General features: G+C 47.1%; 1 non-coding gene across 1 annotated transcript; it reads right to left on the bottom strand.

The window, feature by feature from the left end:
• Window positions 1-2,270: 2,270 nt before the first annotated feature.
• On the bottom strand, window positions 2,271-2,342 carry Trnai-aau (transfer RNA isoleucine (anticodon AAU)). The gene has a single exon. It is a non-coding gene; the product is annotated as a tRNA-Ile (tRNA).
• Window positions 2,343-27,323: the final 24,981 nt, after the last annotated feature.

Genomic DNA, 27,323 nt, shown 5'->3' with positions numbered 1-27,323 from the left:
AAAACTCGCTGTGTCGGCACTCTGCCGACCATTTCGCTAGTTAACACCGGTCTTGTTGTGTGTGTTTCAAGCTCAAGAGCATCTCCAAGCAAAAAATGGTCAACAGCAACATTCAGACGGTTTCGTACTGCTCAATTGCTACATTAAAACGTTATGTTTCTTTTTCAGAATTGGAAAAACACAAGCGTGACAGCATTCGAACCTGTAATCTTCAGATCCGAAGTCCGACGCCTTATCCTTTAGGCCACACGGTCACTGACGACCAACATTTACATGTATACGACTCATCTCGAAACGCTCACACCCCTGAGGATTTGTGTTTTCGTTCTACACAGCCGCTGCACCTTGCTCTTTCCCACCCATTCGTTACATTCAACCTCTGACGAGACCGACCAAATATAGACTGTGAAACAAGACCACACACTTTGTGCATTCGGAATCGAAGGCAGGGCGTCCCTCGCCGCATTTGCTACGATTGCCATTTGCTACTTCTGCAGAAGCGGCGGCGGCGGCGACGACGACGACGACGACGAATATCGCGAGAGGCTCTGAGATATGTGAGAAATACATCTATAAAATGTAATTCAGACTGCCTCGTCCCACCTTATGCTGTACCGCTTTGGCAAATGCTTTATCTGCGCCATTCGCCTTAATCGCATCTGAGAGTGATTCTTAAAAAAACGCCTGTCGCTAATTGTTCGTCATCACAGGTACTGTTTGCTATACGGCCACGACGCGCAACTGATTTCCAAAATTCATCTTTCTCCTGTGAGGATGGAACTTACGACCCCTGGTTTATTAGACCAGTGCTCTACCACTGAGCTAAAGAGGCGCGGCCTAGCGGTACTCTTGGGTACTTCGTCCTTACGGTCGTCTGCATCATCAGACTTTAGCTGACAACACTTCATATTACCGGCTAATATTTGCAGCTATGGCGACAAATTACTGCTTGACTACACATCTGACACGTAACCGATGTGCTCTCCAAACAACAACACTTGCATTTCAGAACATGTCTTTCACACATGTCTACAAAATCACCTTCACCTTCAAATACAGCTTCCTTGCGACTGACAGAGACGTAGGCAAAGTTTAAAGTTGCTATTTCCATTAAATCTCGTTAATCAGTAAAACGGTAATTTACACTTGCAGCGGAACAAAATTCCGTTCCGCCCAGCGTCTGGCTCGAACCCACGACCCTGGGATTAAAAGTCTGACGCTCTACCGACTGAGCTAGCCGGCTACCTCGGTGAATACCTGCCGGGTAGCACGTCACACAGTACTCGTTTGGGTTGGGTGGTCCCATACAGAATCTCTCCATGATGCCTAATGTTTTCCTAACGTCACACTCGTCACGTACTTCACTTTTATGTCATAATCATTTCTGAGAGGTAAAGAAATTGCATGACAACATGCAGAGCTAGTGGCGTCAAAATTAACGCACATACTTTATGTGACTCAAAAGCCGAACGAGTTACTTTCCGACGTTGTTTTAGATGTGCAAGTGATAGTCAAAACTCGCTGTGTCGGCACTCTGCCGACCATTTCGCTAGTTAACACCGGTCTTGTTGTGTGTGTTTCAAGCTCAAGAGCATCTCCAAGCAAAAAATGGTCAACAGCAACATTCAGACGGTTTCGTACTGCTCAATTGCTACATTAAAACGTTATGTTTCTTTTTCAGAACTGGAAAAACACAAGCGTGACAGCATTCGAACCTGTAATCTTCAGATCCGAAGTCCGACGCCTTATCCATTAGGCCACACGGTCACTGACGACCAACATTTACATGTATACGACTCATCTCGAAACCCTCACACCCCTGAGGATTTGTGTTTTCGTTCTACACAGCCGCTGCCCCTTGCTCTTTCCCACCCATTCGTTACATTCAACCTCTGACGAGACCGACCAAATATAGACTGTGAAACAAGACCACACACTTTGTGCATTCGGAATCGAAGGCAGGGCGTCCCTCGCCGCATTTGCTACGATTGCCATTTGCTACTTCTGCAGAAGCGGCGGCGGCGACGACGACGACGACGACGAATATCGCGAGAGGCTCTGAGATATGTGAGAAATACATCTATAAAATGTAATTCAGACTGCCTCGTCCCACCTTATGCTGTACCGCTTTGGCAAATGCTTTATCTGCGCCATTCGCCTTAATCGCATCTGAGAGTGATTCTTAAAAAAACGCCTGTCGCTAATTGTTCGTCATCACAGGTACTGTTTGCTATACGGCCACGACGCGCAACTGATTTCCAAAATTCATCTTTCTCCTGTGAGGATGGAACTTACGACCTCTGGTTTATTAGACCAGTGCTCTACCACTGAGCTAAAGAGGCGCGGCCTAGCGGTACTCTTGGGTACTTCGTCCTTACGGTCGTCTGCATCATCAGACTTTAGCTGACAACACTTCATATTACCGGCTAATATTTGCAGCTATGGCGACAAATTACTGCTTGACTACACATCTGACACGTAACCGATGTGCTCTCCAAACAACAACACTTGCATTTCAGAACATGTCTTTCACACATGTCTACAAAATCACCTTCACCTTCAAATACAGCTTCCTTGCGACTGACAGAGACGTAGGCAAAGTTTAAAGTTGCTATTTCCATTAAATCTCGTTAATCAGAAAAACGGTAATTTACACTTGCAGCGGAACAAAATTCCGTTCCGCCCAGCGTCTGACTCGAACCCACGACCCTGGGATTAAGAGTCTGACGCTCTACCGACTGAGCTAGCCGGCTACCTCGGTGAATAGATGCCGGGTAGCACGTCACACAGTACTCGTTTGGGTTGGGTGGTCCCATACAGAATCTCTCCATGATGCCTAATGTTTTCCTAACGTCACACTCGTCACGTACTTCACTTTTATGTCATAATCATTTCTGAGAGGTAAAGAAATTGCATGACAACATGCAGAGCTAGTGGCGTCAAAATTAACGCACATACTTTATGTGACTCAAAAGCCGAACGAGTTACTTTCCGACGTTGTTTTAGATGTGCAAGTGATAGTCAAAACTCGCTGTGTCGGCACTCTGCCGACCATTTCGCTAGTTAACACCGGTCTTGTTGTGTGTGTTTCAAGCTCAAGAGCATCTCCAAGCAAAAAATGGTCAACAGCAACATTCAGACGGTTTCGTACTGCTCAATTGCTACATTAAAACGTTATGTTTCTTTTTCAGAATTGGAAAAACACAAGCGTGACAGCATTCGAACCTGTAATCTTCAGATCCGAAGTCCGACGCCTTATCCTTTAGGCCACACGGTCACTGACGACCAACATTTACATGTATACGACTCATCTCGAAACGCTCACACCCCTGAGGATTTGTGTTTTCGTTCTACACAGCCGCTGCACCTTGCTCTTTCCCACCCATTCGTTACATTCAACCTCTGACGAGACCGACCAAATATAGACTGTGAAACAAGACCACACACTTTGTGCATTCGGAATCGAAGGCAGGGCGTCCCTCGCCGCATTTGCTACGATTGCCATTTGCTACTTCTGCAGAAGCGGCGGCGGCGGCGACGACGACGACGACGACGACGAATATCGCGAGAGGCTCTGAGATATGTGAGAAATACATCTATAAAATGTAATTCAGACTGCCTCGTCCCACCTTATGCTGTACCGCTTTGGCAAATGCTTTATCTGCGCCATTCGCCTTAATCGCATCTGAGAGTGATTCTTAAAAAAACGCCTGTCGCTAATTGTTCGTCATCACAGGTACTGTTTGCTATACGGCCACGACGCGCAACTGATTTCCAAAATTCATCTTTCTCCTGTGAGGATGGAACTTACGACCCCTGGTTTATTAGACCAGTGCTCTACCACTGAGCTAAAGAGGCGCGGCCTAGCGGTACTCTTGGGTACTTCGTCCTTACGGTCGTCTGCATCATCCGACTTCAGCTGACAACACTTCATATTACCAGCTAATATTTGCAGCTATGGCGACAAATTACTGCTTGACTACACATCTGACACGTAACCGATGTGCTCTCCAAACAACAACACTTGCATTTCAGAACATGTCTTTCACACATGTCTACAAAATCACCTTCACCTTCAAATACAGCTTCCTTGCGACTGACAGAGACGTAGGCAAAGTTTAAAGTTGCTATTTCCATTAAATCTCGTTAATCAGAAAAACGGTAATTTACACTTGCAGCGGAACAAAATTCCGTTCCGCCCAGCGTCTGACTCGAACCCACGACCCTGGGATTAAGAGTCTGACGCTCTACCGACTGAGCTAGCCGGCTACCTCGGTGAATAGATGCCGGGTAGCACGTCACACAATACTCGTTTGGGTTGGGTGGTCCCATACAGAATCTCTCCATGATGCCTAATGTTTTCCTAACGTCACACTCGTCACGTACTTCACTTTTATGTCATAATCATTTCTGAGAGGTAAAGAAATTGCATGACAACATGCAGAGCTAGTGGCGTCAAAATTAACGCACATACTTTATGTGACTCAAAAGCCGAACGAGTTACTTTCCGACGTTGTTTTAGATGTGCAAGTGATAGTCAAAACTCGCTGTGTCGGCACTCTGCCGACCATTTCGCTAGTTAACACCGGTCTTGTTGTGTGTGTTTCAAGCTCAAGAGCATCTCCAAGCAAAAAATGGTCAACAGCAACATTCAGACGGTTTCGTACTGCTCAATTGCTACATTAAAACGTTATGTTTCTTTTTCAGAATTGGAAAAACACAAGCGTGACAGCATTCGAACCTGTAATCTTCAGATCCGAAGTCCGACGCCTTATCCTTTAGGCCACACGGTCACTGACGACCAACATTTACATGTATACGACTCATCTCGAAACGCTCACACCCCTGAGGATTTGTGTTTTCGTTCTACACAGCCGCTGCACCTTGCTCTTTCCCACCCATTCGTTACATTCAACCTCTGACGAGACCGACCAAATATAGACTGTGAAACAAGACCACACACTTTGTGCATTCGGAATCGAAGGCAGGGCGTCCCTCGCCGCATTTGCTACGATTGCCATTTGCTACTTCTGCAGAAGCGGCGGCGGCGGCGACGACGACGACGACGACGAATATCGCGAGAGGCTCTGAGATATGTGAGAAATACATCTATAAAATGTAATTCAGACTGCCTCGTCCCACCTTATGCTGTACCGCTTTGGCAAATGCTTTATCTGCGCCATTCGCCTTAATCGCATCTGAGAGTGATTCTTAAAAAAACGCCTGTCGCTAATTGTTCGTCATCACAGGTACTGTTTGCTATACGGCCACGACGCGCAACTGATTTCCAAAATTCATCTTTCTCCTGTGAGGATGGAACTTACGACCCCTGGTTTATTAGACCAGTGCTCTACCACTGAGCTAAAGAGGCGCGGCCTAGCGGTACTCTTGGGTACTTCGTCCTTACGGTCGTCTGCATCATCAGACTTTAGCTGACAACACTTCATATTACCGGCTAATATTTGCAGCTATGGCGACAAATTACTGCTTGACTACACATCTGACACGTAACCGATGTGCTCTCCAAACAACAACACTTGCATTTCAGAACATGTCTTTCACACATGTCTACAAAATCACCTTCACCTTCAAATACAGCTTCCTTGCGACTGACAGAGACGTAGGCAAAGTTTAAAGTTGCTATTTCCATTAAATCTCGTTAATCAGTAAAACGGTAATTTACACTTGCAGCGGAACAAAATTCCGTTCCGCCCAGCGTCTGGCTCGAACCCACGACCCTGGGATTAAAAGTCTGACGCTCTACCGACTGAGCTAGCCGGCTACCTCGGTGAATACCTGCCGGGTAGCACGTCACACAGTACTCGTTTGGGTTGGGTGGTCCCATACAGAATCTCTCCATGATGCCTAATGTTTTCCTAACGTCACACTCGTCACGTACTTCACTTTTATGTCATAATCATTTCTGAGAGGTAAAGAAATTGCATGACAACATGCAGAGCTAGTGGCGTCAAAATTAACGCACATACTTTATGTGACTCAAAAGCCGAACGAGTTACTTTCCGACGTTGTTTTAGATGTGCAAGTGATAGTCAAAACTCGCTGTGTCGGCACTCTGCCGACCATTTCGCTAGTTAACACCGGTCTTGTTGTGTGTGTTTCAAGCTCAAGAGCATCTCCAAGCAAAAAATGGTCAACAGCAACATTCAGACGGTTTCGTACTGCTCAATTGCTACATTAATACGTTATGTTTCTTTTTCAGAACTGGAAAAACACAAGCGTGACAGCATTCGAACCTGTAATCTTCAGATCCGAAGTCCGACGCCTTATCCATTAGGCCACACGGTCACTGACGACCAACATTTACATGTATATGACTCATCTCGAAACGCTCACACCCCTGAGGATTTGTGTTTTCGTTCTACACAGCCGCTGCCCCTTGCTCTTTCCCACCCATTCGTTACATTCAACCTCTGACGAGACCGACCAAATATAGACTGTGAAACAAGACCACACACTTTGTGCATTCGGAATCGAAGGCAGGGCGTCCCTCGCCGCATTTGCTACGATTGCCATTTGCTACTTCTGCAGAAGCGGCGGCGGCGGCGACGACGACGACGACGACGAATATCGCGAGAGGCTCTGAGATATGTGAGAAATACATCTATAAAATGTAATTCAGACTGCCTCGTCCCACCTTATGCTGTACCGCTTTGGCAAATGCTTTATCTGCGCCATTCGCCTTAATCGCATCTGAGAGTGATTCTTAAAAAAACGCCTGTCGCTAATTGTTCGTCATCACAGGTACTGTTTGCTATACGGCCACGACGCGCAACTGATTTCCAAAATTCATCTTTCTCCTGTGAGGATGGAACTTACGACCCCTGATTTATTAGACCAGTGCTCTACCACTGAGCTAAAGAGGCGCGGCCTAGCGGTACTCTTGGGTACTTCGTCCTTACGGTCGTCTGCATCATCAGACTTTAGCTGACAACACTTCATATTACCGGCTAATATTTGCAGCTATGGCGACAAATTACTGCTTGACTACACATCTGACACGTAACCGATGTGCTCTCCAAACAACAACACTTGCATTTCAGAACATGTCTTTCACACATGTCTACAAAATCACCTTCACCTTCAAATACAGCTTCCTTGCGACTGACAGAGACGTAGGCAAAGTTTAAAGTTGCTATTTCCATTAAATCTCGTTAATCAGTAAAACGGTAATTTACACTTGCAGCGGAACAAAATTCCGTTCCGCCCAGCGTCTGGCTCGAACCCACGACCCTGGGATTAAAAGTCTGACGCTCTACCGACTGAGCTAGCCGGCTACCTCGGTGAATACCTGCCGGGTAGCACGTCACACAGTACTCGTTTGGGTTGGGTGGTCCCATACAGAATCTCTCCATGATGCCTAATGTTTTCCTAACGTCACACTCGTCACGTACTTCACTTTTATGTCATAATCATTTCTGAGAGGTAAAGAAATTGCATGACAACATGCAGAGCTAGTGGCGTCAAAATTAACGCACATACTTTATGTGACTCAAAAGCCGAACGAGTTACTTTCCGACGTTGTTTTAGATGTGCAAGTGATAGTCAAAACTCGCTGTGTCGGCACTCTGCCGACCATTTCGCTAGTTAACACCGGTCTTGTTGTGTGTGTTTCAAGCTCAAGAGCATCTCCAAGCAAAAAATGGTCAACAGCAACATTCAGACGGTTTCGTACTGCTCAATTGCTACATTAATACGTTATGTTTCTTTTTCAGAACTGGAAAAACACAAGCGTGACAGCATTCGAACCTGTAATCTTCAGATCCGAAGTCCGACGCCTTATCCATTAGGCCACACGGTTACTGACGACCAACATTTACATGTATATGACTCATCTCGAAACGCTCACACCCCTGAGGATTTGTGTTTTCGTTCTACACAGCCGCTGCCCCTTGCTCTTTCCCACCCATTCGTTACATTCAACCTCTGACGAGACCGACCAAATATAGACTGTGAAACAAGACCACACACTTTGTGCATTCGGAATCGAAGGCAGGGCGTCCCTCGCCGCATTTGCTACGATTGCCATTTGCTACTTCTGCAGAAGCGGCGGCGGCGGCGACGACGACGACGACGACGAATATCGCGAGAGGCTCTGAGATATGTGAGAAATACATCTATAAAATGTAATTCAGACTGCCTCGTCCCACCTTATGCTGTACCGCTTTGGCAAATGCTTTATCTGCGCCATTCGCCTTAATCGCATCTGAGAGTGATTCTTAAAAAAACGCCTGTCGCTAATTGTTCGTCATCACAGGTACTGTTTGCTATACGGCCACGACGCGCAACTGATTTCCAAAATTCATCTTTCTCCTGTGAGGATGGAACTTACGACCCCTGGTTTATTAGACCAGTGCTCTACCACTGAGCTAAAGAGGCGCGGCCTAGCGGTACTCTTGGGTACTTCGTCCTTACGGTCGTCTGCATCATCAGACTTTAGCTGACAACACTTCATATTACCGGCTAATATTTGCAGCTATGGCGACAAATTACTGCTTGACTACACATCTGACACGTAACCGATGTGCTCTCCAAACAACAACACTTGCATTTCAGAACATGTCTTTCACACATGTCTACAAAATCACCTTCACCTTCAAATACAGCTTCCTTGCGACTGACAGAGACGTAGGCAAAGTTTAAAGTTGCTATTTCCATTAAATCTCGTTAATCAGTAAAACGGTAATTTACACTTGCAGCGGAACAAAATTCCGTTCCGCCCAGCGTCTGGCTCGAACCCACGACCCTGGGATTAAAAGTCTGACGCTCTACCGACTGAGCTAGCCGGCTACCTCGGTGAATACCTGCCGGGTAGCACGTCACACAGTACTCGTTTGGGTTGGGTGGTCCCATACAGAATCTCTCCATGATGCCTAATGTTTTCCTAACGTCACACTCGTCACGTACTTCACTTTTATGTCATAATCATTTCTGAGAGGTAAAGAAATTGCATGACAACATGCAGAGCTAGTGGCGTCAAAATTAACGCACATACTTTATGTGACTCAAAAGCCGAACGAGTTACTTTCCGACGTTGTTTTAGATGTGCAAGTGATAGTCAAAACTCGCTGTGTCGGCACTCTGCCGACCATTTCGCTAGTTAACACCGGTCTTGTTGTGTGTGTTTCAAGCTCAAGAGCATCTCCAAGCAAAAAATGGTCAACAGCAACATTCAGACGGTTTCGTACTGCTCAATTGCTACATTAATACGTTATGTTTCTTTTTCAGAACTGGAAAAACACAAGCGTGACAGCATTCGAACCTGTAATCTTCAGATCCGAAGTCCGACGCCTTATCCATTAGGCCACACGGTCACTGACGACCAACATTTACATGTATATGACTCATCTCGAAACGCTCACACCCCTGAGGATTTGTGTTTTCGTTCTACACAGCCGCTGCCCCTTGCTCTTTCCCACCCATTCGTTACATTCAACCTCTGACGAGACCGACCAAATATAGACTGTGAAACAAGACCACACACTTTGTGCATTCGGAATCGAAGGCAGGGCGTCCCTCGCCGCATTTGCTACGATTGCCATTTGCTACTTCTGCAGAAGCGGCGGCGGCGGCGACGACGACGACGACGACGAATATCGCGAGAGGCTCTGAGATATGTGAGAAATACATCTATAAAATGTAATTCAGACTGCCTCGTCCCACCTTATGCTGTACCGCTTTGGCAAATGCTTTATCTGCGCCATTCGCCTTAATCGCATCTGAGAGTGATTCTTAAAAAAACGCCTGTCGCTAATTGTTCGTCATCACAGGTACTGTTTGCTATACGGCCACGACGCGCAACTGATTTCCAAAATTCATCTTTCTCCTGTGAGGATGGAACTTACGACCCCTGGTTTATTAGACCAGTGCTCTACCACTGAGCTAAAGAGGCGCGGCCTAGCGGTACTCTTGGGTACTTCGTCCTTACGGTCGTCTGCATCATCAGACTTTAGCTGACAACACTTCATATTACCGGCTAATATTTGCAGCTATGGCGACAAATTACTGCTTGACTACACATCTGACACGTAACCGATGTGCTCTCCAAACAACAACACTTGCATTTCAGAACATGTCTTTCACACATGTCTACAAAATCACCTTCACCTTCAAATACAGCTTCCTTGCGACTGACAGAGACGTAGGCAAAGTTTAAAGTTGCTATTTCCATTAAATCTCGTTAATCAGTAAAACGGTAATTTACACTTGCAGCGGAACAAAATTCCGTTCCGCCCAGCGTCTGGCTCGAACCCACGACCCTGGGATTAAAAGTCTGACGCTCTACCGACTGAGCTAGCCGGCTACCTCGGTGAATACCTGCCGGGTAGCACGTCACGCAGTACTCGTTTGGGTTGGGTGGTCCCATACAGAATCTCTCCATGATGCCTAATGTTTTCCTAACGTCACACTCGTCACGTACTTCACTTTTATGTCATAATCATTTCTGAGAGGTAAAGAAATTGCATGACAACATGCAGAGCTAGTGGCGTCAAAATTAACGCACATACTTTATGTGACTCAAAAGCCGAACGAGTTACTTTCCGACGTTGTTTTAGATGTGCAAGTGATAGTCAAAACTCGCTGTGTCGGCACTCTGCCGACCATTTCGCTAGTTAACACCGGTCTTGTTGTGTGTGTTTCAAGCTCAAGAGCATCTCCAAGCAAAAAATGGTCAACAGCAACATTCAGACGGTTTCGTACTGCTCAATTGCTACATTAATACGTTATGTTTCTTTTTCAGAACTGGAAAAACACAAGCGTGACAGCATTCGAACCTGTAATCTTCAGATCCGAAGTCCGACGCCTTATCCTTTAGGCCACACGGTCACTGACGACCAACATTTACATGTATATGACTCATCTCGAAACGCTCACACCCCTGAGGATTTGTGTTTTCGTTCTACACAGCCGCTGCCCCTTGCTCTTTCCCACCCATTCGTTACATTCAACCTCTGACGAGACCGACCAAATATAGACTGTGAAACAAGACCACACACTTTGTGCATTCGGAATCGAAGGCAGGGCGTCCCTCGCCGCATTTGCTACGATTGCCATTTGCTACTTCTGCAGAAGCGGCGGCGGCGGCGACGACGACGACGACGACGAATATCGCGAGAGGCTCTGAGATATGTGAGAAATACATCTATAAAATGTAATTCAGACTGCCTCGTCCCACCTTATGCTGTACCGCTTTGGCAAATGCTTTATCTGCGCCATTCGCCTTAATCGCATCTGAGAGTGATTCTTAAAAAAACGCCTGTCGCTAATTGTTCGTCATCACAGGTACTGTTTGCTATACGGCCACGACGCGCAACTGATTTCCAAAATTCATCTTTCTCCTGTGAGGATGGAACTTACGACCCCTGGTTTATTAGACCAGTGCTCTACCACTGAGCTAAAGAGGCGCGGCCTAGCGGTACTCTTGGGTACTTCGTCCTTACGGTCGTCTGCATCATCAGACTTTAGCTGACAACACTTCATATTACCGGCTAATATTTGCAGCTATGGCGACAAATTACTGCTTGACTACACATCTGACACGTAACCGATGTGCTCTCCAAACAACAACACTTGCATTTCAGAACATGTCTTTCACACATGTCTACAAAATCACCTTCACCTTCAAATACAGCTTCCTTGCGACTGACAGAGACGTAGGCAAAGTTTAAAGTTGCTATTTCCATTAAATCTCGTTAATCAGTAAAACGGTAATTTACACTTGCAGCGGAACAAAATTCCGTTCCGCCCAGCGTCTGGCTCGAACCCACGACCCTGGGATTAAAAGTCTGACGCTCTACCGACTGAGCTAGCCGGCTACCTCGGTGAATACCTGCCGGGTAGCACGTCACACAGTACTCGTTTGGGTTGGGTGGTCCCATACAGAATCTCTCCATGATGCCTAATGTTTTCCTAACGTCACACTCGTCACGTACTTCACTTTTATGTCATAATCATTTCTGAGAGGTAAAGAAATTGCATGACAACATGCAGAGCTAGTGGCGTCAAAATTAACGCACATACTTTATGTGACTCAAAAGCCGAACGAGTTACTTTCCGACGTTGTTTTAGATGTGCAAGTGATAGTCAAAACTCGCTGTGTCGGCACTCTGCCGACCATTTCGCTAGTTAACACCGGTCTTGTTGTGTGTGTTTCAAGCTCAAGAGCATCTCCAAGCAAAAAATGGTCAACAGCAACATTCAGACGGTTTCGTACTGCTCAATTGCTACATTAATACGTTATGTTTCTTTTTCAGAACTGGAAAAACACAAGCGTGACAGCATTCGAACCTGTAATCTTCAGATCCGAAGTCCGACGCCTTATCCATTAGGCCACACGGTCACTGACGACCAACATTTACATGTATATGACTCATCTCGAAACGCTCACACCCCTGAGGATTTGTGTTTTCGTTCTACACAGCCGCTGCCCCTTGCTCTTTCCCACCCATTCGTTACATTCAACCTCTGACGAGACCGACCAAATATAGACTGTGAAACAAGACCACACACTTTGTGCATTCGGAATCGAAGGCAGGGCGTCCCTCGCCGCATTTGCTACGATTGCCATTTGCTACTTCTGCAGAAGCGGCGGCGGCGGCGACGACGACGACGACGACGACGACGAATATCGCGAGAGGCTCTGAGATATGTGAGAAATACATCTATAAAATGTAATTCAGACTGCCTCGTCCCACCTTATGCTGTACCGCTTTGGCAAATGCTTTATCTGCGCCATTCGCCTTAATCGCATCTGAGAGTGATTCTTAAAAAAACGCCTGTCGCTAATTGTTCGTCATCACAGGTACTGTTTGCTATACGGCCACGACGCGCAACTGATTTCCAAAATTCATCTTTCTCCTGTGAGGATGGAACTTACGACCCCTGGTTTATTAGACCAGTGCTCTACCACTGAGCTAAAGAGGCGCGGCCTAGCGGTACTCTTGGGTACTTCGTCCTTACGGTCGTCTGCATCATCAGACTTTAGCTGACAACACTTCATATTACCGGCTAATATTTGCAGCTATGGCGACAAATTACTGCTTGACTACACATCTGACACGTAACCGATGTGCTCTCCAAACAACAACACTTGCATTTCAGAACATGTCTTTCACACATGTCTACAAAATCACCTTCACCTTCAAATACAGCTTCCTTGCGACTGACAGAGACGTAGGCAAAGTTTAAAGTTGCTATTTCCATTAAATCTCGTTAATCAGTAAAACGGTAATTTACACTTGCAGCGGAACAAAATTCCGTTCCGCCCAGCGTCTGGCTCGAACCCACGACCCTGGGATTAAAAGTCTGACGCTCTACCGACTGAGCTAGCCGGCTACCTCGGTGAATACCTGCCGGGTAGCACGTCACACAGTACTCGTTTGGGTTGGGTGGTCCCATACAGAATCTCTCCATGATGCCTAATGTTTTCCTAACGTCACACTCGTCACGTACTTCACTTTTATGTCATAATCATTTCTGAGAGGTAAAGAAATTGCATGACAACATGCAGAGCTAGTGGCGTCAAAATTAACGCACATACTTTATGTGACTCAAAAGCCGAACGAGTTACTTTCCGACGTTGTTTTAGATGTGCAAGTGATAGTCAAAACTCGCTGTGTCGGCACTCTGCCGACCATTTCGCTAGTTAACACCGGTCTTGTTGTGTGTGTTTCAAGCTCAAGAGCATCTCCAAGCAAAAAATGGTCAACAGCAACATTCAGACGGTTTCGTACTGCTCAATTGCTACATTAAAACGTTATGTTTCTTTTTCAGAACTGGAAAAACACAAGCGTGACAGCATTCGAACCTGTAATCTTCAGATCCGAAGTCCGACGCCTTATCCTTTAGGCCACACGGTCACTGACGACCAACATTTACATGTATACGACTCATCTCGAAACGCTCACACCCCTGAGGATTTGTGTTTTCGTTCTACACAGCCGCTGCCCCTTGCTCTTTCCCACCCATTCGTTACATTCAACCTCTGACGAGACCGACCAAATATAGACTGTGAAACAAGACCACACACTTTGTGCATTCGGAATCGAAGGCAGGGCGTCCCTCGCCGCATTTGCTACGATTGCCATTTGCTACTTCTGCAGAAGCGGCGGCGGCGGCGACGACGACGACGACGACGACGAATATCGCGAGAGGCTCTGAGATATGTGAGAAATACATCTATAAAATGTAATTCAGACTGCCTCGTCCCACCTTATGCTGTACCGCTTTGGCAAATGCTTTATCTGCGCCATTCGCCTTAATCGCATCTGAGAGTGATTCTTAAAAAAACGCCTGTCGCTAATTGTTCGTCATCACAGGTACTGTTTGCTATACGGCCACGACGCGCAACTGATTTCCAAAATTCATCTTTCTCCTGTGAGGATGGAACTTACGACCCCTGGTTTATTAGACCAGTGCTCTACCACTGAGCTAAAGAGGCGCGGCCTAGCGGTACTCTTGGGTACTTCGTCCTTACGGTCGTCTGCATCATCCGACTTCAGCTGACAACACTTCATATTACCAGCTAATATTTGCAGCTATGGCGACAAATTACTGCTTGACTACACATCGGACACGTAACCGATGTGCTCTCCAAACAACAACACTTGCATTTCAGAACATGTCTTTCACACATGTCTACAAAATCACCTTCACCTTCAAATACAGCTTCCTTGCGACTGACAGAGACGTAGGCAAAGTTTAAAGTTGCTATTTCCATTAAATCTCGTTAATCAGAAAAACGGTAATTTACACTTGCAGCGGAACAAAATTCCGTTCCGCCCAGCGTCTGACTCGAACCCACGACCCTGGGATTAAGAGTCTGACGCTCTACCGACTGAGCTAGCCGGCTACCTCGGTGAATACCTGCCGGGTAGCACGTCACACAATACTCGTTTGGGTTGGGTGGTCCCATACAGAATCTCTCCATGATGCCTAATGTTTTCCTAACGTCACACTCGTCACGTACTTCACTTTTATGTCATAATCATTTCTGAGAGGTAAAGAAATTGCATGACAACATGCAGAGCTAGTGGCGTCAAAATTAACGCACATACTTTATGTGACTCAAAAGCCGAACGAGTTACTTTCCGACGTTGTTTTAGATGTGCAAGTGATAGTCAAAACTCGCTGTGTCGGCACTCTGCCGACCATTTCGCTAGTTAACACCGGTCTTGTTGTGTGTGTTTCAAGCTCAAGAGCATCTCCAAGCAAAAAATGGTCAACAGCAACATTCAGACGGTTTCGTACTGCTCAATTGCTACATTAAAACGTTATGTTTCTTTTTCAGAACTGGAAAAACACAAGCGTGACAGCATTCGAACCTGTAATCTTCAGATCCGAAGTCCGACGCCTTATCCTTTAGGCCACACGGTCACTGACGACCAACATTTACATGTATACGACTCATCTCGAAACGCTCACACCCCTGAGGATTTGTGTTTTCGTTCTACACAGCCGCTGCCCCTTGCTCTTTCCCACCCATTCGTTACATTCAACCTCTGACGAGACCGACCAAATATAGACTGTGAAACAAGACCACACACTTTGTGCATTCGGAATCGAAGGCAGGGCGTCCCTCGCCGCATTTGCTACGATTGCCATTTGCTACTTCTGCAGAAGCGGCGGCGGCGGCGACGACGACGACGACGACGACGAATATCGCGAGAGGCTCTGAGATATGTGAGAAATACATCTATAAAATGTAATTCAGACTGCCTCGTCCCACCTTATGCTGTACCGCTTTGGCAAATGCTTTATCTGCGCCATTCGCCTTAATCGCATCTGAGAGTGATTCTTAAAAAAACGCCTGTCGCTAATTGTTCGTCATCACAGGTACTGTTTGCTATACGGCCACGACGCGCAACTGATTTCCAAAATTCATCTTTCTCCTGTGAGGATGGAACTTACGACCCCTGGTTTATTAGACCAGTGCTCTACCACTGAGCTAAAGAGGCGCGGCCTAGCGGTACTCTTGGGTACTTCGTCCTTACGGTCGTCTGCATCATCCGACTTCAGCTGACAACACTTCATATTACCAGCTAATATTTGCAGCTATGGCGACAAATTACTGCTTGACTACACATCGGACACGTAACCGATGTGCTCTCCAAACAACAACACTTGCATTTCAGAACATGTCTTTCACACATGTCTACAAAATCACCTTCACCTTCAAATACAGCTTCCTTGCGACTGACAGAGACGTAGGCAAAGTTTAAAGTTGCTATTTCCATTAAATCTCGTTAATCAGAAAAACGGTAATTTACACTTGCAGCGGAACAAAATTCCGTTCCGCCCAGCGTCTGACTCGAACCCACGACCCTGGGATTAAGAGTCTGACGCTCTACCGACTGAGCTAGCCGGCTACCTCGGTGAATACCTGCCGGGTAGCACGTCACACAATACTCGTTTGGGTTGGGTGGTCCCATACAGAATCTCTCCATGATGCCTAATGTTTTCCTAACGTCACACTCGTCACGTACTTCACTTTTATGTCATAATCATTTCTGAGAGGTAAAGAAATTGCATGACAACATGCAGAGCTAGTGGCGTCAAAATTAACGCACATACTTTATGTGACTCAAAAGCCGAACGAGTTACTTTCCGACGTTGTTTTAGATGTGCAAGTGATAGTCAAAACTCGCTGTGTCGGCACTCTGCCGACCATTTCGCTAGTTAACACCGGTCTTGTTGTGTGTGTTTCAAGCTCAAGAGCATCTCCAAGCAAAAAATGGTCAACAGCAACATTCAGACGGTTTCGTACTGCTCAATTGCTACATTAAAACGTTATGTTTCTTTTTCAGAACTGGAAAAACACAAGCGTGACAGCATTCGAACCTGTAATCTTCAGATCCGAAGTCCGACGCCTTATCCTTTAGGCCACACGGTCACTGACGACCAACATTTACATGTATACGACTCATCTCGAAACGCTCACACCCCTGAGGATTTGTGTTTTCGTTCTACACAGCCGCTGCCCCTTGCTCTTTCCCACCCATTCGTTACATTCAACCTCTGACGAGACCGACCAAATATAGACTGTGAAACAAGACCACACACTTTGTGCATTCGGAATCGAAGGCAGGGCGTCCCTCGCCGCATTTGCTACGATTGCCATTTGCTACTTCTGCAGAAGCGGCGGCGGCGGCGACGACGACGACGACGACGACGAATATCGCGAGAGGCTCTGAGATATGTGAGAAATACATCTATAAAATGTAATTCAGACTGCCTCGTCCCACCTTATGCTGTACCGCTTTGGCAAATGCTTTATCTGCGCCATTCGCCTTAATCGCATCTGAGAGTGATTCTTAAAAAAACGCCTGTCGCTAATTGTTCGTCATCACAAGTACTGTTTGCTATACGGCCACGACGCGCAACTGATTTCCAAAATTCATCTTTCTCCTGTGAGGATGGAACTTACGACCCCTGGTTTATTAGACCAGTGCTCTACCACTGAGCTAAAGAGGCGCGGCCTAGCGGTACTCTTGGGTACTTCGTCCTTACGGTCGTCTGCATCATCCGACTTCAGCTGACAACACTTCATATTACCAGCTAATATTTGCAGCTATGGCGACAAATTACTGCTTGACTACACATCGGACACGTAACCGATGTGCTCTCCAAACAACAACACTTGCATTTCAGAACATGTCTTTCACACATGTCTACAAAATCACCTTCACCTTCAAATACAGCTTCCTTGCGACTGACAGAGACGTAGGCAAAGTTTAAAGTTGCTATTTCCATTAAATCTCGTTAATCAGAAAAACGGTAATTTACACTTGCAGCGGAACAAAATTCCGTTCCGCCCAGCGTCTGACTCGAACCCACGACCCTGGGATTAAGAGTCTGACGCTCTACCGACTGAGCTAGCCGGCTACCTCGGTGAATACCTGCCGGGTAGCACGTCACACAATACTCGTTTGGGTTGGGTGGTCCCATACAGAATCTCTCCATGATGCCTAATGTTTTCCTAACGTCACACTCGTCACGTACTTCACTTTTATGTCATAATCATTTCTGAGAGGTAAAGAAATTGCATGACAACATGCAGAGCTAGTGGCGTCAAAATTAACGCACATACTTTATGTGACTCAAAAGCCGAACGAGTTACTTTCCGACGTTGTTTTAGATGTGCAAGTGATAGTCAAAACTCGCTGTGTCGGCACTCTGCCGACCATTTCGCTAGTTAACACCGGTCTTGTTGTGTGTGTTTCAAGCTCAAGAGCATCTCCAAGCAAAAAATGGTCAACAGCAACATTCAGACGGTTTCGTACTGCTCAATTGCTACATTAAAACGTTATGTTTCTTTTTCAGAACTGGAAAAACACAAGCGTGACAGCATTCGAACCTGTAATCTTCAGATCCGAAGTCCGACGCCTTATCCTTTAGGCCACACGGTCACTGACGACCAACATTTACATGTATACGACTCATCTCGAAACGCTCACACCCCTGAGGATTTGTGTTTTCGTTCTACACAGCCGCTGCCCCTTGCTCTTTCCCACCCATTCGTTACATTCAACCTCTGACGAGACCGACCAAATATAGACTGTGAAACAAGACCACACACTTTGTGCATTCGGAATCGAAGGCAGGGCGTCCCTCGCCGCATTTGCTACGATTGCCATTTGCTACTTCTGCAGAAGCGGCGGCGGCGGCGACGACGACGACGACGACGACGAATATCGCGAGAGGCTCTGAGATATGTGAGAAATACATCTATAAAATGTAATTCAGACTGCCTCGTCCCACCTTATGCTGTACCGCTTTGGCAAATGCTTTATCTGCGCCATTCGCCTTAATCGCATCTGAGAGTGATTCTTAAAAAAACGCCTGTCGCTAATTGTTCGTCATCACAGGTACTGTTTGCTATACGGCCACGACGCGCAACTGATTTCCAAAATTCATCTTTCTCCTGTGAGGATGGAACTTACGACCCCTGGTTTATTAGACCAGTGCTCTACCACTGAGCTAAAGAGGCGCGGCCTAGCGGTATTCTTGGGTACTTCGTCCTTACGGTCGTCTGCATCATCCGACTTCAGCTGACAACACTTCATATTACCAGCTAATATTTGCAGCTATGGCGACAAATTACTGCTTGACTACACATCTGACACGTAACCGATGTGCTCTCCAAACAACAACACTTGCATTTCAGAACATGTCTTTCACACATGTCTACAAAATCACCTTCACCTTCAAATACAGCTTCCTTGCGACTGACAGAGACGTAGGCAAAGTTTAAAGTTGCTATTTCCATTAAATCTCGTTAATCAGAAAAACGGTAATTTACACTTGCAGCGGAACAAAATTCCGTTCCGCCCAGCGTCTGACTCGAACCCACGACCCTGGGATTAAGAGTCTGACGCTCTACCGACTGAGCTAGCCGGCTACCTCGGTGAATACCTGCCGGGTAGCACGTCACACAATACTCGTTTGGGTTGGGTGGTCCCATACAGAATCTCTCCATGATGCCTAATGTTTTCCTAACGTCACACTCGTCACGTACTTCACTTTTATGTCATAATCATTTCTGAGAGGTAAAGAAATTGCATGACAACATGCAGAGCTAGTGGCGTCAAAATTAACGCACATACTTTATGTGACTCAAAAGCCGAACGAGTTACTTTCCGACGTTGTTTTAGATGTGCAAGTGATAGTCAAAACTCGCTGTGTCGGCACTCTGCCGACCATTTCGCTAGTTAACACCGGTCTTGTTGTGTGTGTTTCAAGCTCAAGAGCATCTCCAAGCAAAAAATGGTCAACAGCAACATTCAGACGGTTTCGTACTGCTCAATTGCTACATTAAAACGTTATGTTTCTTTTTCAGAACTGGAAAAACACAAGCGTGACAGCATTCGAACCTGTAATCTTCAGATCCGAAGTCCGACGCCTTATCCTTTAGGCCACACGGTCACTGACGACCAACATTTACATGTATACGACTCATCTCGAAACGCTCACACCCCTGAGGATTTGTGTTTTCGTTCTACACAGCCGCTGCCCCTTGCTCTTTCCCACCCATTCGTTACATTCAACCTCTGACGAGACCGACCAAATATAGACTGTGAAACAAGACCACACACTTTGTGCATTCGGAATCGAAGGCAGGGCGTCCCTCGCCGCATTTGCTACGATTGCCATTTGCTACTTCTGCAGAAGCGGCGGCGGCGGCGACGACGACGACGACGACGAATATCGCGAGAGGCTCTGAGATATGTGAGAAATACATCTATAAAATGTAATTCAGACTGCCTCGTCCCACCTTATGCTGTACCGCTTTGGCAAATGCTGTCTGGCGTGAGGTCGGTCGCTCGACGGCGCGTTCGGCGCGGGCCCGCCCGTAGCCGGCGCGCCGTAAGGCACGGAGGCTCGCACTGGGGCGTATCGCTTCCAGACGGGCGTGCCGCGGCACTCCTCACAGGGGAAGTGATGTGTCTCTTACAACCTCTCCTTCCCAAGTGGCTCTTTCCGCCTTCTCGTGGTGCCAGACGTTAAGCTCGGCATTTTGCCTTGCGACAAAAGGGAGAGCTGCGACCCAACCCGATGCGAAAGCGAAGGGTGCGTGGCACAGGGGGAGCTGTGTCAAGGGACGAACATCTGTCCCTTCCTGTTCGCAGGGCCCAGACCAACAGGAGCTCTGCATGCCGGCGACTTCGTTTGTCGGCGTGGGATCGCGGCGCGAGTCGGCAAGGGTGCCTCGCCGCGCCCCTGGGTAACCGGGGCGTGTTCTGCCAAACCCAGGAGGTGGTGACATCGCCTGGGCCAGGTTAACTGGGTCCAGACCGCCGAACGTCTGGGGGACCGGCCCGCCACCTGAGTAGGAGTGGGTCCTTGGCCGTAAGGTGGAAACTCGGGCTAGTAGGCGGCGAAGGGCGAGAGGTGCATCCGCCTCTCCGGAGTGCGGGGTGCAGTTGCCGAGGAGCGTCGCGTGAAATCGCCGATGACGGAGCCATCGATGGGGACCAGTGCGCTGGCAACGGCGCGCTGAACCTGGCAGTTCGAGAGGGCCCTTGACCTTGGGGCGAGGTCGGTGGGCGAGCTGCAAGAAGTCCCCCCCCATGCCAGAGGAGCCGGTCCGGGGTAAGAGACGGGCTCCCACCTTTTTTATATCACTCGTAAATCATGGCGACGACAGATACGAGTGATTCGAGTGCGCCTCAACGTGCGTCTACTGCGCCTGATCCCTCTCCTCAGGACGAGCTGGGACAGGTCGAGAATGAGTCAGTTATGCAAAGACTTGCCAGAATAACTACGCTCATGGAGCAATCTGTAAAAAATGGCAAGATTAGCCAAGCCGGAATGTCAGCCATTAAAAATGAATTGGCAGCTTGGGCCATTGTCCATGCAAAACTAGAAGGTAGGCTAGAAGAATTAGTAAAAGAAAACAATAGACTAAGAAAGCAGCCAGTGAAAACTTGGGCGGCAGTGGCAGCGCAAGCTCCCACCAAGCCCAACACCACCAGAGAGACAATAAATAAGGTAACTAAGAGGCCAGATACGGCAGTCTTTTTGAGAACACTTCCTGGAGAAGACACAAGCATAAAGAAAATACAGGAGTTATTCACGAAAACCGTGGACCCTGTGAAGGAAAAAATAAAGATAAAGAGAATCAAACCGAGCAGGAACTCAGTCATCGTAGAAGTTGCCTCGGAAGAGGATAAAGAAAAGCTGCTGAAGAACCAAAAGCTGAACTCAGTGGTGAAATGTGAGCCACCAAGAAAAAGAAATCCTCTCGTCATACTATATGACGTGCCATCTATTATGACGAATGAAGAGTTGTCAGAGACAATCAGGGCACAAAATTTTGAGCATCTAAGCGCTGAAGAATTTAATAATTGTTTTAAACTTAGATTTAAAACGGGTCCACGAGGTCGTGATGTTGTACATCATGTCGCTGAAGTGACAGCACAGATGTGGAAGAACATCACAACAATGGGCAGGATCTATGTTGGCTTCCATGCCATCAACACCAAAGACTATGTCGTGGTACCTCGTTGCCACAACTGTGGTGACCTGGACCACATTCTCAGGCTGTGCACCAGGGAGCCGGCGTGCACCAAGTGCGGAGAAAGTGGCCATAATCGTAAGGACTGTAAAGGTACACAAATCTGCATACCATGCAAAAGCAGAGGGAAGAAGTCTTGCGGAGCTGTAGGTCGGAATTGCCCAACATACAGAATGTTGGAACAAAGATTAATCTCCAGAACTGATTATGGCTGAACTCGGCATACCGAACAGGATGCCGAAGCGCAAATCCCCGAGCAAGAGGAGGAGGGACGCTATGAGGGCAAGTAAATTCAAGTTATTTCTGAGGTCGCTTACGGGCGCCGGAAAACCTGAAACAACAGATATAGCCATTCAAACTGAGCCCCAATGGGTGAACATAGCAATACAAACAGATCTCCCTATAGCAGCAGCTCCCTCCTCTGAAAGCCGGGGAGCAGAGCCGATAAAACATCAGAAACGGCAAGGGCATCCTGCGGCCATAACAGTCTCTGAAAAGCAACAGAACAAGCATGAGAAACCGGTTCAAGAAAATGAAGTAACTAGCTCCAGCATAAATTCCACTGAACAGAGTACTCCAGTGGTCAGATTGCCACCTGTGGATCCTGTGAGGGTCTACCCTAATTTAGAATATACTATGCAGCTAGCAAGACTTGAACAGCCGGCTACCCTGACCACAGCCCTGAGACATGTGGTCCGTGTAGGACATGAAGAAGGAAGAAGGGTAACCTTCTCGGTGATGGAGGCTGTTGACAGAATCCAACTAAAATCAGTGAATCTCCCCACCGACTTCGGAGCCCTGCGGGACCTGCTACGAAAAGTCTTCGAAAGGAGAGGGGAGAAATTCAACTTAGACGACATTTACGAGCAGGCAGTTCTAGCCAATGGAAGAATTGCATTTGACTGGTCTAAAACCTGGCCAAATGACCGCATACATACATACTTCCCTTGATGACAAAGCTTAACATAGGACAACTAAATACACATAACAGCCGACTCGTAATGCAGGAACTCCGAAGGGAGGTGGAGGAGAGGAGATTGGATGTGCTCTGTCTACAGGAGCCGTACTCCCAAGCTGGAAAGGTCGCTTTTGCTGCCGCAACATGGCAGGTAATCAGCAAAGGAGAAGTCCCGAAAGCGGCGATAATAATAACAAATAAGCTCCTGAGAGTCACCACGCTCTCTCAATTCACGACTACCCACTGCAACGTCGTGGAGTTGCAATCCCCAACCGGAATCGTCTTCATAATAAACATGTACTTTCAGTACAGTGATAATATTGAAACACACTTAGATCACCTAACGAGAGTGACCACGGCGTTGCGGGGGAGAAAGTTGATAATTACAGCTGACATAAATGCCAAATCCCCCCTGTGGTACAGTGGCACACGAGATGCAAATGGGGAGAAGGTAGAAGAATTTATTATGGCAACCCAACTTGTGGTGGCTAATAGGCCGGGCAATCCTCCTACCTACACGGCGGGAGGAAGACAAGGGACAAATATTGACATAACTCTAACAACACCGAATGTTACAAACATACTCCAAAATTGGAAGGTAATAGGGAATGCCACCACAAGCGACCATAATTTAATAACTTTCACCATAGGGGATAGAGAGTGCCGCTGGGCCATGGGGTGGGAATTGCAATATAACTTTAATAGAGCAGATTGGGAGCGGCTAGCGAGGGAGTGCGACATTCCTCCAATACCGGGAGGGGACGCACAACAAGATATAGACGTAAACGACAGAACTGACGACATAGTGACCGCCATAACTAGAGCGGTGAGGGCTGCTGTACCAACCAGGAGGAGGGCCATGGCGGCCTCTCCGTCACCATGGACGCCTGAACTAGAGGAATTGCGTCAGTCTGTCAGAAGGCTAAGGAGGTACTACCAGCGCAGTGTCGTCTGGCAAGAGAAACAAAGATGGCAGTTGCGGTATAGGGAGGCCAAGCAACAGTTCCAAAAGGAACTACGCGAGGTCAGGACACGGAGCTGGGAACGCTATGTGCTCAGTCAACTTGTGCTGGATCCATGGGGACTTCCCTACAAGTTAGTGAGGGAAAAGATCCGCTCTCCTATGGAGCTATCAACTGTCAGGCACGGGGGCGGGATGACGGAGTCCTGGCAGGAAACTGCTGGGGTCCTCCTCCAGTCCCTGTTGCCTGATGACTATGCGGACGGGGAAACCGAAGCACAGCGGCAACTGCGAGAGGAGGATCAAGTGCAATATAACAACGATGCAGCGGTCTACCCCTTCTCGGAAGAGGAGGTGGCGGCCCACATAAAATCTCTCAAAAGAGGGAAAGCTCCTGGGCCAGATGGCATTGTGGCGGAGGTGGTGCAATTCCTGGCCCCCCAGCTGGTTGCGCCATTAACGCATTTATACAATGAATGCCTAAGGCAACAACAGTTCCCAAGGAGATGGAAAAAGGCAAATGTTGTCATTATAAAGAAAGGCCAAGATAAAGATCCAGCGGAAGTGAAGTCATACAGGCCAATCTGCCTGTTGGACTTGCTTGGTAAATTATTTGAGAAGTTGCTGGCTGACAGACTGGCGGCACACAGAGTTTTGTGCGGGATGAGCAGCAGGCAATTCGGTTTCAGGCCAGGGCGATCGGCATCTGATGCAATCGCCCTGGCAGCCGAGGTCTGCGGCTCAACCCCGCATAAATACGTGGTGGGCATCATGGTGGACATCAGTGGCGCCTTTGACAACCTGTGGTGGCCTTCGCTCTTCTCCTGCTTGCGGGAGAAAGAGTGTCCAGGGCCGCTATATGGTTGCCTGAGGAGCTATTGCGAGGAACGAGAGGTCTGGCTATCATCCTCTAGCGAGAGAGTTAGTAAAGTGATCACGAAAGGATGTCCCCAGGGATCGGTCCTTGGACCGCTTTTTTGGGACATCCATATGGAGCCTTTATTGGACAATCTACAACAATGCGAGGATGTGCTAGAGGTGATAGCCTACGCAGATGACCTCCTCCTGTTGGTCGGTGGCCGGAGCCGAGAAGACATTGAACCTAAGATAGAAAGGGCCATAGACAAACTTCAACAGTGGTGCCACACCACCAAAATGACAGTCTCACCAAGTAAGTCAACTTACTTACTGCTGAAAGGACAACTAACCAGGAACCCGACAGTCAGGATTGACGGTTCACCAGTATTACGAAGACGTGACACACGATACTTAGGAGTCATCATTGATGAGAAATGGAACTTCGGGAGGCACATTGAAACCGTAACCCAAAAGGCCCTACAAATTCTAAATAACCTCATTTCCATAGGACATAAAAGATTTCACCTCCCTCCACACCTCATTAAACTATATCATAATAGTATCTTAACCTCAGTGGTGGGTTACGGCTCGGGAGTCTGGGCGCATAGACTCACGAGGGTTGTGCCTGCCATGGCAGTGAGAAGGGTGCAAAGAAGTATGATATTACGATCTGTGGGGGCTTATAGAACGTCTCCAGGGGGGGCCCTGTTAGTCATAATGGGGCTCTGCCCACTAGATATAAAGATAAGGGAGCAAGCAGCCTGGTATTGGGCAAAAAAGGGGAATCTAGGTAAAATTGAAGAGATTATGGGGGTGAGGGTGGCAAATAAGAGGGAAATTATGAAAAGGGGAGAAGAATTATGGCAGGGGACTTGGGAAACGGAGGAAACCGGACGCAGAACTTTTCAGTTCATTCCGGACGTGAGGGAACGCTTGCAAATGAAGTATTTTGAGCCAACAAAGGGATTGTTCCACTTTCTCACTGGACATGGACCCTACCCGACATACCTATGTCGGTTTGGGAAGAAGGCAACGCCCGCGTGTGACTGTGGCGTCCCGGAAGGTACTCCTGAACATGTGATCTACGAGTGTCCTCTCTTCAATGATGTTGCAGCCACACTCCGAGATAGACTACCAAACCAAGACACATACCAACTTCTGAGACGCGAAGATACCTTTCAACTGCTTAACACTCTGGCAAACGAGGTATCACGTAAGGTGTTGATGGAATATCTGAGGGACATGAATTAACATAAACTCAGAAATATACACCGATTTCGTCTAGATCCCTGTTCCCATACCGCCTGTGCGCGGACTGGCCGACTATCCACCATAGTTGGGATCCGCCGCGTGCAGGAATAGGGGGAGTAGGGGTCACCTTTACAAAAATGTAAAGCACCGGATTTGACTTAGGATAAGCTTAGTTTGTAGGAATTAGACTAGGATATTTACATTTAGGAAACTGCAGCGTAATAACATCTTGGCCTGCCCAGTGCCAGGGGCATGCTCTTCGGGTTTAGCTCGAAGAGCAAGGCAATTATCAGTAGGTTTATACTCTCTGCTGGCATATATGTGACGCTGCAGATGTTAGAATTTAGAAATAAGAAGTAGTATTTAATTGTAGGTATAGACAATAATATTAGTAATGCCCATCATTGTGTAACACCTGTAGCTCACTTACAAGTTAGAATTAAGAGCTGCATACTTGTAATAATCATTGTATAAAATACAGGCCCACTAATCAACTAAGGGAGTGGGTTATTAAGTATAACTATTATTGTAGTTGAAATAAATAAAGATTTTTTTTTTTTTAAAAAAAAAAAAAAAAAAAAAAAAAAAAAAATGCTTTATCTGCGCCATTCGCCTTAATCGCATCTGAGAGTGATTCTTAAAAAAACGCCTGTCGCTAATTGTTCGTCATCACAGGTACTGTTTGCTATACGGCCACGACGCGCAACTGATTTCCAAAATTCATCTTTCTCCTGTGAGGATGGAACTTACGACCCCTGGTTTATTAGACCAGTGCTCTACCACTGAGCTAAAGAGGCGCGGCCTAGCGGTACTCTTGGGTACTTCGTCCTTACGGTCGTCTGCATCATCCGACTTCAGCTGACAACACTTCATATTACCAGCTAATATTTGCAGCTATGGCGACAAATTACTGCTTGACTACACATCTGACACGTAACCGATGTGCTCTCCAAACAACAACACTTGCATTTCAGAACATGTCTTTCACACATGTCTACAAAATCACCTTCACCTTCAAATACAGCTTCCTTGCGACTGACAGAGACGTAGGCAAAGTTTAAAGTTGCTATTTCCATTAAATCTCGTTAATCAGAAAAACGGTAATTTACACTTGCAGCGGAACAAAATTCCGTTCCGCCCAGCGTCTGACTCGAACCCACGACCCTGGGATTAAGAGTCTGACGCTCTACCGACTGAGCTAGCCGGCTACCTCGGTGAATACCTGCCGGGTAGCACGTCACACAATACTCGTTTGGGTTGGG

This window comes from Schistocerca gregaria, unplaced genomic scaffold (genome assembly GCF_023897955.1).
Source record: "Schistocerca gregaria isolate iqSchGreg1 unplaced genomic scaffold, iqSchGreg1.2 ptg000240l, whole genome shotgun sequence".
Lineage (NCBI taxonomy): Eukaryota > Metazoa > Arthropoda > Insecta > Orthoptera > Acrididae > Schistocerca > Schistocerca gregaria.
This window is presented reverse-complemented; position numbering and strand designations above follow the sequence as displayed.